The sequence below is a fragment of the Oncorhynchus keta genome, chromosome 29, assembly GCF_023373465.1.
Source record: "Oncorhynchus keta strain PuntledgeMale-10-30-2019 chromosome 29, Oket_V2, whole genome shotgun sequence".
In the NCBI taxonomy this organism is placed as follows: Eukaryota; Metazoa; Chordata; class Actinopteri; order Salmoniformes; family Salmonidae; genus Oncorhynchus; species Oncorhynchus keta.
The window spans coordinates 38,237,110-38,249,083 of NC_068449.1; the positions used below are offsets into that span (position 1 = coordinate 38,237,110).

At 43.1% G+C, this 11,974-nt stretch overlaps 1 protein-coding gene across 4 annotated transcripts in view; it reads left to right on the plus strand.

Moving 5' to 3' along the window:
* foxn3 (forkhead box N3) overlaps positions 1-11,974 on the plus strand; it is a 110,767-nt gene that overhangs the window by 22,102 nt on the left and 76,691 nt on the right. The window contains exon 1 of one of the 4 annotated variants that reach the window (XM_052486551.1): positions 10,287-10,501. The exons of 1 other annotated variant lie outside the window; for it this stretch is intronic. The gene's annotated coding sequence lies outside the window, so the exon portion shown is untranslated. Of the gene's footprint in view, positions 1-10,286; positions 10,502-11,254; positions 11,436-11,622; positions 11,726-11,974 lie in introns of those variants that run through there. 2 more of the 4 variants (XM_052486552.1, XM_052486553.1) reach the window with 2 other exon arrangements.

An 11,974-nucleotide genomic window follows, 5' to 3' on the forward strand; every position in this document is an offset into this window, starting at 1 on the left:
CTGAGGACGTCGGGACCGGACCGTACGTACATATCCCAACCAGAAGCCACGGATTACAGGCAACATCCGTACTAAGCTCAAGGCTAGAGCTGCCGCTTTCAAGGAGCGGGACACTAATCCAGATGCTTATATGAAATCATTCTATGCACTCAGACAAACCACCAGACAGGCAAAGCGGCAATACAAGACCAAGAGTGAACCAGCTCTGATGCTCGTCGAATGTGGCAGGGCTTGCAAACTGTAACAGATTACAAAGAGAAAGCCAGCTGCGAGCAGTCCAATGATATGAGCCTACCAGATAAGCTAAATAACCTTATATGCTCGCGTCGAGGCTAGCAACACTGAACCATGCATGAGAACACCAGCTGTTCCGGACGACTGTGTGATCATGCTTTCCGTAGCCGATGTGAGTAAAGTATTTAAACAGGTTAATATTCACAAGGCCGCAGGGCCAGCCTGATGAGACAGCCTACAGGGAGGAGGTCAGAGAACTGGCAGTGTGGTGCCAGGACAACAACCTCTCCTTCAATGTCATCAAGGAGCTGATGGTGGACTACAGGAAATGGAGGGCCGAGCACATTCAGATCGACAGGGCTGTAGTGGAGCAGGTCGAGAGCGTCAAATTCCTCGGTGTTCACATTACTAAGGAATTATCATGGTCCACACACACCAACACAGTCATGGAGATGGAACGCTCCCTCAGGAGGCTGAAGAAATTTGGCTGGGCCCCTAAGACCCTCACAAACTTTACAGATGCACCATTGAGAGCATCCTGTCAGGCTGTTTCAATGCCTGGTATGGCAACTGCACTGTCTACAACTGCAAGGCTCTCCAGAGGGTCTGCCCAATACATCACTGGGGGCACACTGCGTAGCCTCCAGGACATCTACCGCACCCGGTGTCACAGGAAGGCCAAAAAAAATCCTCAAACACCTCAGCAGTGTATGCCAACTGCTTGGCATCCGACCGCAATTCGCTACAGAGTGTAGTGTGTACAGCCCAGTACATCACTAAGCCAAAGCTTCCTGCCATCCATAACCTCTACACCAGGTGGTGTCAGAGGAAGGCCCTAAAGACTCCAGCCACCCAAATCAAAGACTCCAGGCACCCAAGTCATAGGGTTCTCTCTGCTACCGCACGGCAAGTGGTACCATCTGGGACCAAAAGGTTCTCAACAGCTTCTACCCCCAAGCTATAATACTGCTGAACAGTTATAAAAATGGCTACCCGGACTATTTGCATTGACACCCCCCTTTGTTTTTACACTGTTGCTACAAGCTGTTTATTATCTATGCATAGTCACTTTACCCCTACCTACATGTACAAATTACCTTGACTATCCTGTACCCCTGCACATTGATTCTCGATGGTGCAGCCGTAGAACGCATGCCAAATCTTTTCAGTCTCCTGAGGGGGAAAAGGCGTTGTCGTGCCCTCTTCATGACTGTCTTGGTGTGTTTGGGCATTGATAGTTTGTTGGTGATGTGGACACCAAGTAACTTGAAACTCTCAACCCATTCCACTACAACCCGTTGATGTGAATGGGTGCGTGTTCGGCACTCCTTTTCCTCTAGTCCACGATCATCTCCTTTGTCTTGCTCACGTTGACGGAGAGGTTGTTGTCCTGGCACCACACGGCCAGGTCTCTGACCTCCTCCCTATAGGCTGTCTCATTGTTGTCGGTGATCTGGCCTAACACCGGTGTGTTGTCAGCAAACTTAATGATGGTGTTGGAGTCATGCTTGGCCACGCAGTCGTGGGTGAACAGGGAGTTCAGGAGGGGACTAGGCTTGCAGCCCAGAGGGGCCCTAGTGTTGAGGATCAGCATGGCAGATGTGTTGTTGCCTACTCTTACCACCTGGGGGGCGGCCCGTCAGGAAGTCCAGGATCCAGTTGTAGAGGGAGGTGTTTAGTCCCAGGGTCCTTAGTTTAGTGATGAGCTTTGTGGGCACAATGGTGTTGAACGCTGAGCTGTAGTCAATGAACAGCATTCTCACATAGGTGTTCCTTTCGTCCAGGTGGGAGAGGGCAGTGTGGAGTTCGATTGAGATTGCGTCATCTGTGGATCTGTTGGGAAGGAATGCAAATTGGAGTGGGTCTAAGGTTTCCGGCATGATGGTGTTGATGTGAGCCATGACCAGCCTTGCTACGGGGCGGTAGTCATTTAGGCATGTTACCTTCGCTTTCTTGAGAACAGGGACTATGGTGGTCTGCTTGAAACATGTAGGTATTACAGACTCAGTCATGGAGAGGTTGAAAATGTCAGTGAAGACACTTGCCAGTTGGTCCATGCATGCGTCCTGGTAATCCGTCTGGCCCGAGGCCTTGTGAATGTTGACCCGTTTAAAGGTCTTGCTCACATCGGCTACGAAGAGCGTGATCACACAGTCATCCAGAACAACTGGTGCTCTCATGCATGCTCCGGTGTTGCTTGCCTCGAAGCGAGCATAAAGTAATTTAGCCCATTTGGTAGGCCCGCGTCACTGGGCAGCTCGCTGCTGGGTTTCCCTTTGTAGTCTGTAATAGTTTGCAAACCCTGCTACATCCGACGAGCGTCAGAGCCGGTGTAGTAGGATTCAATCTTAGTCCTGTATGACGCTTTGCCTGTTTGATGGTTCGTCTGAGGGCATAACGTGATTTCTTATGAGTCCGGATTAGTGTCCCGCTCCTTGAAAGCGGCAGCTCTAGCCTTTAGCTCGGTGCAGATGTTTCCTGTAATCCATGGCTTCTGGTTTGGATATGTACGCAAGGTCAATGTGGGGATGACATCATTGATGCACTTATTGACTGTAACATATTCCAGTCTGTGCTTGCAAAACAGTCCAGTAGTTTAAAACCCTAACCTTGTAAATTTGGCGTTTTTGAGCAACTTTGATATTTGATGTTTGGAGAAAATTAACAATACTGAGCAGGAGGAGTCAACCCATGGTGTCAAAAACACTTTGGAATTTGGAGAAACATGAAAAAAACATTATATTCTGCAGTGAGACTGTGTTTTTGTTTGTGTTTGTGAATGTGTTTGTGAATGTGTATGTTTGTGAAAGTGGGCAAGTGTGAGTAATGTACGTATGTGCATGTGTATGTGTGTATGTGTTTAAAAGTGGTCATTGCTCTGAGCTATATCCTATCTCTCTGTCCTGCTCAGATAAGGAGAGTGGATAAAAGACAGGCGTGCATTCAGCAAATTACTACCTCTTCCACTTCAGCTGCACAGCCAATAACCTTCGACCTCTAGCTCACCCCTCTCCCCTCCGCCCCTCTCCTCCCTCCCCTCCCTTATCTCACTCCTTCCTTCCCTCCCTGCCTTTGTGGAGGACTAGCAAAGCTCTAGTTTGTTGTTGTTGCTCAGACAAAGACACTGCAGCAGCACTTTTGACTCAAACACAGACACAGACGGCGTGAGTGAGTAAATGCAAGGTGTTGAGAGAGAGAGAGAGGCAAGAAGAGCGGAAGATCGAAAAGATAAAAACAAAGTGAACTCCTCTCTTTCTCTTCTCTCTTCCCTTCTGTTTGTTTTCCCCGTGTAAACATGTGACGTCATCACAGGGTGCTTTTACGGAGAGTTACTGGTGTGTGTTTGTGTCAGGCCGCTGGCCCTGCGCCAATCAAACGAGCCAAGGGTCGGCACTCCTCCGACAGGTTACTGGGGAAAGACATGTGACATCTGCTCAAGGGTCAGTTACAGAAAAGCACACACACTGGCTCCACGCTCGTCTGTCAGGTAAACATAGGGCAGATGAGTCAAGACTTGTCTGAGGTTGAAGCAGGTTTCCCAGTGTGTGTGTGTGCTTTCACTCAGTCACATTGCTTTGAGGTCACAGGGTGTTTTGATGAGCGTGTTGTGGATGTACGCATGAGTGTTGATTTCACAGCAGTGGAAAGAAAATCAGGACTTGTTACCAGGACAGGTACTCACATTTTCAACCTCTCCCTGGCTCAGTCTGTAATACCTACATGTTTCAAGCAGGCCACCATAGTTCCTGTGCCCAAGAACACCAAGGTAACCTGCCTAAATGACTCGCGTCTGTAGCCATGAAGTGCTTTGAAAGGCTGGTCATGGCTCACATCAACACCATCATTCCAGAAACCCTAGACCTGCTCCAATTTGCATTCCGTCCCAACAGATCCACAGAGTGTATATGCACAAGGAAAGAAGCCTAAACTCATGTCCAGGTAGGGACTGTTACAGTCTGACTTTTCACATGCTTTCTAAATGATGATAATAGGTACTGTAGTCAAGCTCTGGAAGTCTATCGGGTTCATAATGACTGCTGTAAAAGGACATTTACTGTAAGTGTATCTTCAAGTACAGGGTGGCTGTTTTTTCTCTCACTGAACGCAGTGGGTTAGTCATAGGAGTGAACTAGTGTGCCTCTCTCAACAGCTGAAAACAAACACATTTAGACCTGTGTGTGTGTGTCAGACCAGGGATAACTATAGTTCGATAGAGTTCAGGCATAACTGAATGAGCAACAGAGACAGAATGCAATGTGGAATGTTATTAAATAGTTTGGGGTATGGGCTTTGTCTCTGGGGAATGGTCCTCGGCGCCAGATACTGATGACAGGTAGCCCTTTGCTGGGCAGCTGGCATCGAACCCCTCACTGGGGGAAAGGCATTGAGGGGAACGTGCATTATTGTGCCATGCTTATAGGTTAAAGGTAAATAGGTGAATAACATTCCATGCATGGCTAATAGGAAGAAGAGAAGAACGAGACACTATGCTGAGGATGATACATTTGTATTCATTCCCACTATGCCCGTAGTATAGGAAACAGAATGAATGATGTTATTGCTGCTTGATAAAGTTAAATGAGCATTCAGACCAGCCTTCCTATTTGAACTTTCATAAACAAAAATGTTAACTATGCCTTGTGGAAAGTAACTACTTTGGATGTGATTACAACTATTCCACCCCCCCCCCCCCAAAACAAAAAATGAACTTTTTAAAACTATTTGAAAACAGATCTCAGAAAGTAACTACATTTGTAAACTATTTGAATACAGATATGAGAAAGCAATTACTTTAAAAAAACACATTTGAATATAGATCTCAGGAAGTGACTACTTTTCTGAAACTCTTGAATTTGCTGCCTTCGAGTAATGGCAGGGCTGTATCTGGAACTGTATGTTGCTGTTAGAAATAGAATGAATAGAGCTACTATTCCAATCTATCTGACAGTCATATTTGATCTACAGAATACGTTTCTATCTGAACATGTTGTAAATGTCCCTTCTCCTAAATGTCTATTGCCACAGGTGTACATAATCAGGTCAAATCAATTAACCAATGATATTTTATTGATAAGTATAAATACGTTGTGACGCTCAACTACTGTATGACTCTTTCAACATGCCACCGAAAAGATTAAAAGCTGCAATGAAATTAATGATACCTGAATATACTGTAGAGTAATTCAAAGCCATTTGCAAAGATAACAGCAAGTTGGATGCTTAGCAAAAACAACGTTGAACCTCTTTGTCCATCTGAGGGTATGTGTTCTTGTTTCAAACACACACTATACCATCTTTAAAGCGATGTTTCTCTCAGAATACAAACTAACATGATTTTCATCTTACCTTTTCTGCTGATTCAAAGCGGCAGTTTTCGGATATGTAGTTTCCTTTCAACACTTAATAGCCATATTTTGTTGGTGCTAGCATTCTCAGTAACACTTAACATTACACTGGTCTTGTGCCTGTGTAATTAGAGCATAATTTTATTAGCATGTCACATAATACCGTGCTAATTGCATTTTAATTGCATAGCAATGAGCTGAGAGTTTTTGTAACTCTTGTGTACAGTGGTGACTGTGACTTATTTCACTTAAGTAATAACTCCTTTATCATTGATGGAAAGATCTCATGATGCCAAGAATAGGGGTGTTAACGCCGGTGTCCTGGCTAAATTCCCAGTCTAGCCCTCGTACCATCATTGCCACCTAATCATCCCCAGCTTCCAAATGGGCTAATTTATCCACTTTCATCTCCCCTGTAACTATTTCCCAGGTCGTTGTTGTAAATGACAATGTGTTCTCAGTCAATTTACCTGGTAAAATAAGGGTAAAATAAAGCATTTTAAATAAATATCATGCAATTATATAGCAATTTCCAAAGTTCTATGTAACAACAATGTTGCTATCATAATAAGCATGTGTACATATGCTTATTATTACAACATATGTAAAATAACTTGATGTCAAGTCTTACCGTATTACCTTATGTCTTACTCATTATGAAATTATATTTGTTACTCATTTCGAACATGAAAAGGTGCTCAACTCTTAATGTTGAGGTGATGTCCCTCTTGTATTTAATTCTTGGCTACAGGCTATATTAAAATTAATATCTAAGAGCCCTCCAAAAACCATATGCTTATGATCATATTTTTAGACCAATTCAACGAATTGTTGTAGTTTTTGGTTCTTTGTCAAATAGTTGAAGTCGGAAGTTTACATACACTTAGGTTGGAATCATTAAAACTCATTTTTCAACCACTCCACAAATTTCTTGTTAACAAACTATAATTTTGGCAAGTCGGTTAGGACATCTACTTTGTGCATGATACAAGTAATTTTTCCTACAATGGTTTACAGACCGATTATTTCACTTATAATGAACTGTATCACAGTTCCAGTTTGGGAAATTCCAGAAAAGGATGTCATGGCTTTAGAAGCTTCTGATAGGCTAATTGACATCATTTGAGTCAATTGGAGGTGTACCTGTGGATGTATTTCAAGGCCTACCTTCAAACTCAGTGCCTCTTTGCTTGACATCATGGGAAAATCAAAATAAATCAGCCAAGACATCAGAAAAGAAATTGTAGACCTCCACAAGTCTGGTTCATCCTCGGGAGCAATTTCCAAACGCCTGAAGGTACCACATTCATCTGTACAGACAATGGTACGCAAGTATAAACACCATGGGACCACGCAGCCGTCATATCGCTCAGGAAGGAGACGCGTTCTGTCTCCTAGAGATGAACCTACTTTGGTGCGAAAAGTGCAAATCAATCCCAGAACAACAGCAAAGGACCTTGTGAAGATGCTGGAGGAAACAGGTATAAAAGTATCTATATCCACAGTCCTATATCAACATAACCTGAAAGGACGCTCAGCAAGGAAGAAGCCACTGCTCCAAAACCGTCATAAAAAGCCAGATTATGGTTTGCATCTGCACATGGGGATAAAGATCACACTTTCTGGAGAAATGTCCTCTGGTCTGATGAAACAAAAATATAACTGTTTGGCCATAATTACCATCGTTATGTTTGGAGGAAAAAGGGGGAGGCTTGCAAGCAGAAGAACACCATCCCAACCGTGAAGCCCGGGGGTGGCAGCATCATGTTCTGGAGGTGCTTTGCTGCAGGAGGGACTGGTGCACTTCACAAAATAGATGGCATCATGAGGTAGGAAAATTATGTGGATATATTGAAGCAACATCAGTCTGGAAGTTAAAGTTTGGTCGCAAATGGGTCATCAAAATGGACAATTTTTTTATTTAATGTATTTTACTAGGCAAGTCAGTTAAGAACAAATTCATATTTTTAATGACAGATTTGTACCTTGTCAGCTCAGGGGTTTGAACTTGCAACTTTCCGGTTACTAGTCCAACACTCTAACCACTAGGCTACCCCAAGCATACTTCCAAAGTTGTGGCAAAATGGCTTAAGGACAAGAATGTCAAGGTATTGGAGTGGTCACAAATCCCTGACCTCAATCCTATAGACAATGTGTGGGCAGAACTGAAAAAGTGTGTGCGAGCAAGGAGGCCAACAAACGTGACTCAGTTACACCAGCTCTGTCAGGAGGAATGGGCCAAAATTCACCCAACTTATTGTGGGGAGCTTGTGGAAGGCTACCTGAAACATTTTACCCAAGCTAAACAATTTAAAGGCAATGCTACTAAATACTAATTGAGTGTATGTAAACTTCTGACCCACTGGGAATGTGATGAAAGAAATAAAAGCTGAAATAAATCATTCTCTCTACTATTATTCTGACATTTCATAATTCTTAAAATAAAGTGGTGATCCTAACTGACATAAGACACAGACATTTTTACTAGGATTAAATGTCAGTAATTGTGATAGACTGAGTTTAAATGTATTTGGCTAAGCTGTATGTAAACTTCAACTGTATTTGGCAGCAATTTATTATAATTTATTTTCAAATAACTTTTCAGAGATGTATTCAAAATACTTTCAAATATGATTTGTTTTTCTGAGACCTGTATTTGAATATCAATAGTTGCCTTTTAGTTGAAACTCCAAAGCCTCCAACGAGCTTCAGAGGTTTGCATTGATTGATGTGGTGTTTTATTCATTAGAGGTTAAAGGTAAACTCAGCAAAATGACGTTGCATGAGCAGCACCGCCGATATTGCGATGAGCAAGATTCAAAGAGTATCTGTGCATGTGCATGGGTTCACTTCACGCTCTTACAACGTGGTCGCCACTGGACCAAAACAGCAGAGAAGTTGAGCCTCGCACTCCAACGCTCTTAGTAGTTGTGGAAATGGACCTACTATGCTGTTTACTTTGAGCATCTATGTTGTATCCTGACTCTATCTTTAAGACAAAATAGAGAATAGAATAATAAGGCATGAAAAACATCTTTCCAAAGCGGCCCTCACGTGTGCATGTCTGTTTGTGTGTGTGCGTTTGTTATATACAAACGTGTCCATGTACTTCTGAAGTACTATCAGTAGCTGAGTTGAGTATTTATTTACCACTGGCATGAATAGCCTCTACACCCCCCACACACACACGCGCGCGCACACTTATAATTAGTCATGTGCTTGAGTGTGTGTGTGTGTGTTGAGGTGACAGTTTGGCAGTTGGTTGGGGGTATGAGAGGGGCAGGCTTGGTCTATTCAGAGGGGATTGGTCCTTTGTATTTGGCTAGGGGCCCTGGCCTGACCTGCAGGAGAGTGGTCTGCCATACCCAAAGAGACAGAGAATGGAGGGAGAGAGAGAGAGAAAGAGTGAGAGAGGTCATGTACTTTAGGTCATGTACTTTAGGTCATGTACTTTAGGTCATGTACTTTAGGTCATGTACTTTAGTATAGTTTGCTCTCCCTTTAATGTTTTTTTTTTTGGAATGAGTCGAAAATTAGTGATGCAGTTATTTCTTGTGTAAACTGTTGGAGGTGTGTGTGTGTGCGGATAGAGTTGAGTGTGGAGGAGTGTGTGTGCAAATGTTAACAAGTGAGAAGAGGAGTGTGGTTGATTAGGAATGTTCTAATGACTTCCCCCTGTCATGCTTCTTTGATTTAATAACAATCACGTGTCACTATTTCAACCTAAATTACCCACAGGTCTAGTATCAGCTAGTCCTTCTCAAATCCTAACCTTCACTTGCAAAAGGTTGCATGTTTGAATCCTGATGATAAAAAGTTGTTTTTGTGATTTTTGTTCTAAGCTTATCCCAAACTTTTGACCTTTACCTTAACCATTCGGAGTTCACTTCTGGTGCAAAAGGTTGACTGTTCAAATCCAGTGATAGAAAGTTGTTTTTGAGAAAAAAATGTTTAAGCCTATCCCAAACCTTAAACGTTACCATAACCATTCGGAGTTAATGCCTACCCTTAATATTTTGGAATGAATGCCTAAACTTAACCCTGACCTTAATAATTCAGAGCTAATTCCTAAACTTAACCTTAAACACTTCCAAATGTAACGTTTGGAACAACATTGACATTTGAAGTTTGAGAAACATGGATGAATGACTAATTCTGACGTGAGACTGAGAGCTTGTTGCAGCTCAGGTCCAACTGACCTAAAGTCAGTTTGGAGTTTTACCGCCTAATGCAAGTGTATCGCAGGTGACCTGGCTGCTGAACACATAGACCTACAGCATGAGTGAGGAGATGGTTATAGCCTACTGGTATGAATGGTGAAAATGTCCGTATTTAATAACCCTCTATTATAAAATAAACCCTGTCTTAATTTAAGTCACTTTTAGACTGATTGAAAATGCGAAATGTCGTAACAGAATGAGCCTATAGTTATATTGCAGCTTTACATAGTGTGTTTTCTTTGGCAAAAACAAATGAAAGGCACCCTCGATTTGCAAAAATTAGTTTATTAAAATGATCCAGGGGGCATGACTCCCAAGGCACATTTTAGCATGTTCTCCACCTCTTCTCCAAAACAAATGTTGATGTATTTGTACAGCTGCTGTTTGTGCCCTAAAACACACTCGACTTCATTATGTTCACTTCTTTACTTTCAAGCTCAACACCACGCTTTGTGTGTGTGTGTGTGTGCACACTGCCAGCCCCAAGCTTTGCCACGCGGTCATGTGTGGACTTCTAATTTGCTGACGAGCAACTCTGTTCTCCTCTCTTCACTTGCATGAGCCGACGAAACACACGCTCTCACACACACACCACACCGTATGCGTTGGGGACGGGGAAGAGCTCAAATAACCGCTGAGGACTATGATTTCTGACGGGACTTGGTTCGATTTGTCTCTGTAAACCTCGGTGTTTGATTCTGGGTGAGGATTACAATGCAGGATTGTAAAGTAATTTACGCAGAGGCGGTTGTTCCAAAGACGTGTTTTGTCTATGCCTCGCAATTCGTATATCGTTAGGTCGCCCAATGAGAGGAAACAGAGCTTGGAATCATCGTCGGGAATCGGACATTCATTTTGGGATGGATGATTCCACTTTACGAGTTAATCTTGTCACTGACCAATTAAATAGGCTCCATATCGCGTAGTCTACGTAGGCTATCAATCACAGTCGTAGGGTACATTTGTCAAAATACCCTAAATATAATCTACTTTCATTAAAAACGAATAGTATAAATGTACACTATATTGTAGCTTATTTAGTATAGGGATGACAGTAGACTAGTTCGCAGCAACCTATGCTCGGCTCCCACGGTTGGTTTTGAACTTTTAAACTATAGTCTAGCTCTTACGGTCAACGTTTAAATGCCGTAGCGTATTCTCAGTTCAAATGTAGATTTGCGTACACCAAGACACGCAGTGAATAAACTGCCAAAATATTGACTTCTGTGCGCCTGTCATGTTGGCCAACTGGTTTAGATTGACCATTGACATAGGCTCCTACTACCTGTAAGGTTTGGCTGTGAACTACTGTATGGCATCAATGACATGACTTCGCTGCCCACTCACCTGTGCGCAGTCAAGAGAAAGGCGAGTTTTAGAAATGCATTATTTATTTATTTTTAAATGAGAGACAGTCTTTGGAAAAGGGTGATGCTCTCGCCGGGGTTGTGGTAGATAGACAATTCTGATAATTAGCTGGCCCCAAACCGAGCGCCCTCTTAACAAGGCAACCCCACACAATGACATTACCTCGACTGTCTGTCAGCTGCTGTAACATCATTTATTTTCCGTTTAGAAGAGGCTGTTCTTCCAGCAGTTCCAAATTGGAAACAAGTTGTCCTCATCACTTGAGTTAGTGAGTAAGCTATATATATTTTTTTATTTTTCACTTCTAAAAGTGAGTACAAGAGTAAAAGAGTACAATTAGGCATAGGCTGCAATCTGTGGGAATGCTACCTGAATAATTACATTGCATTTGTAGTGCAGTGTAGGGCCTATCTGTTTATCAATGTTCTTACGTGGGACGTGTCATCCCCAGAAGAGTCGACATTCCCGCAGCGCCTAGCCTAGTTCAATACACGATGAGCGTGGTGTGCTGGTGTGCAGCTCAACGGCTGTCTTTTGAAGCCATTTCCAGTGAAAACGGTATGGCGTTTAACCACTGGAACCGCAAGACGAACGCGTTTGCTTGCGTCTCTTATGTAGCCATTTTTCTTTTAGGAAGAAGAAATCAGCTCGCCGTAATTAAAGGGAGCGCGTGGTCCAATCTGGGTGTTGCGTGTTTACCATGGCGTGTAACTGTTAAACCGGCCCGGGTTTCATCTGCCTCTGGTGGAGCATGACTCGTTTTATAACAGGGGGAATGAGTGTTTTATTTTTTCAGAGACTGCTGTG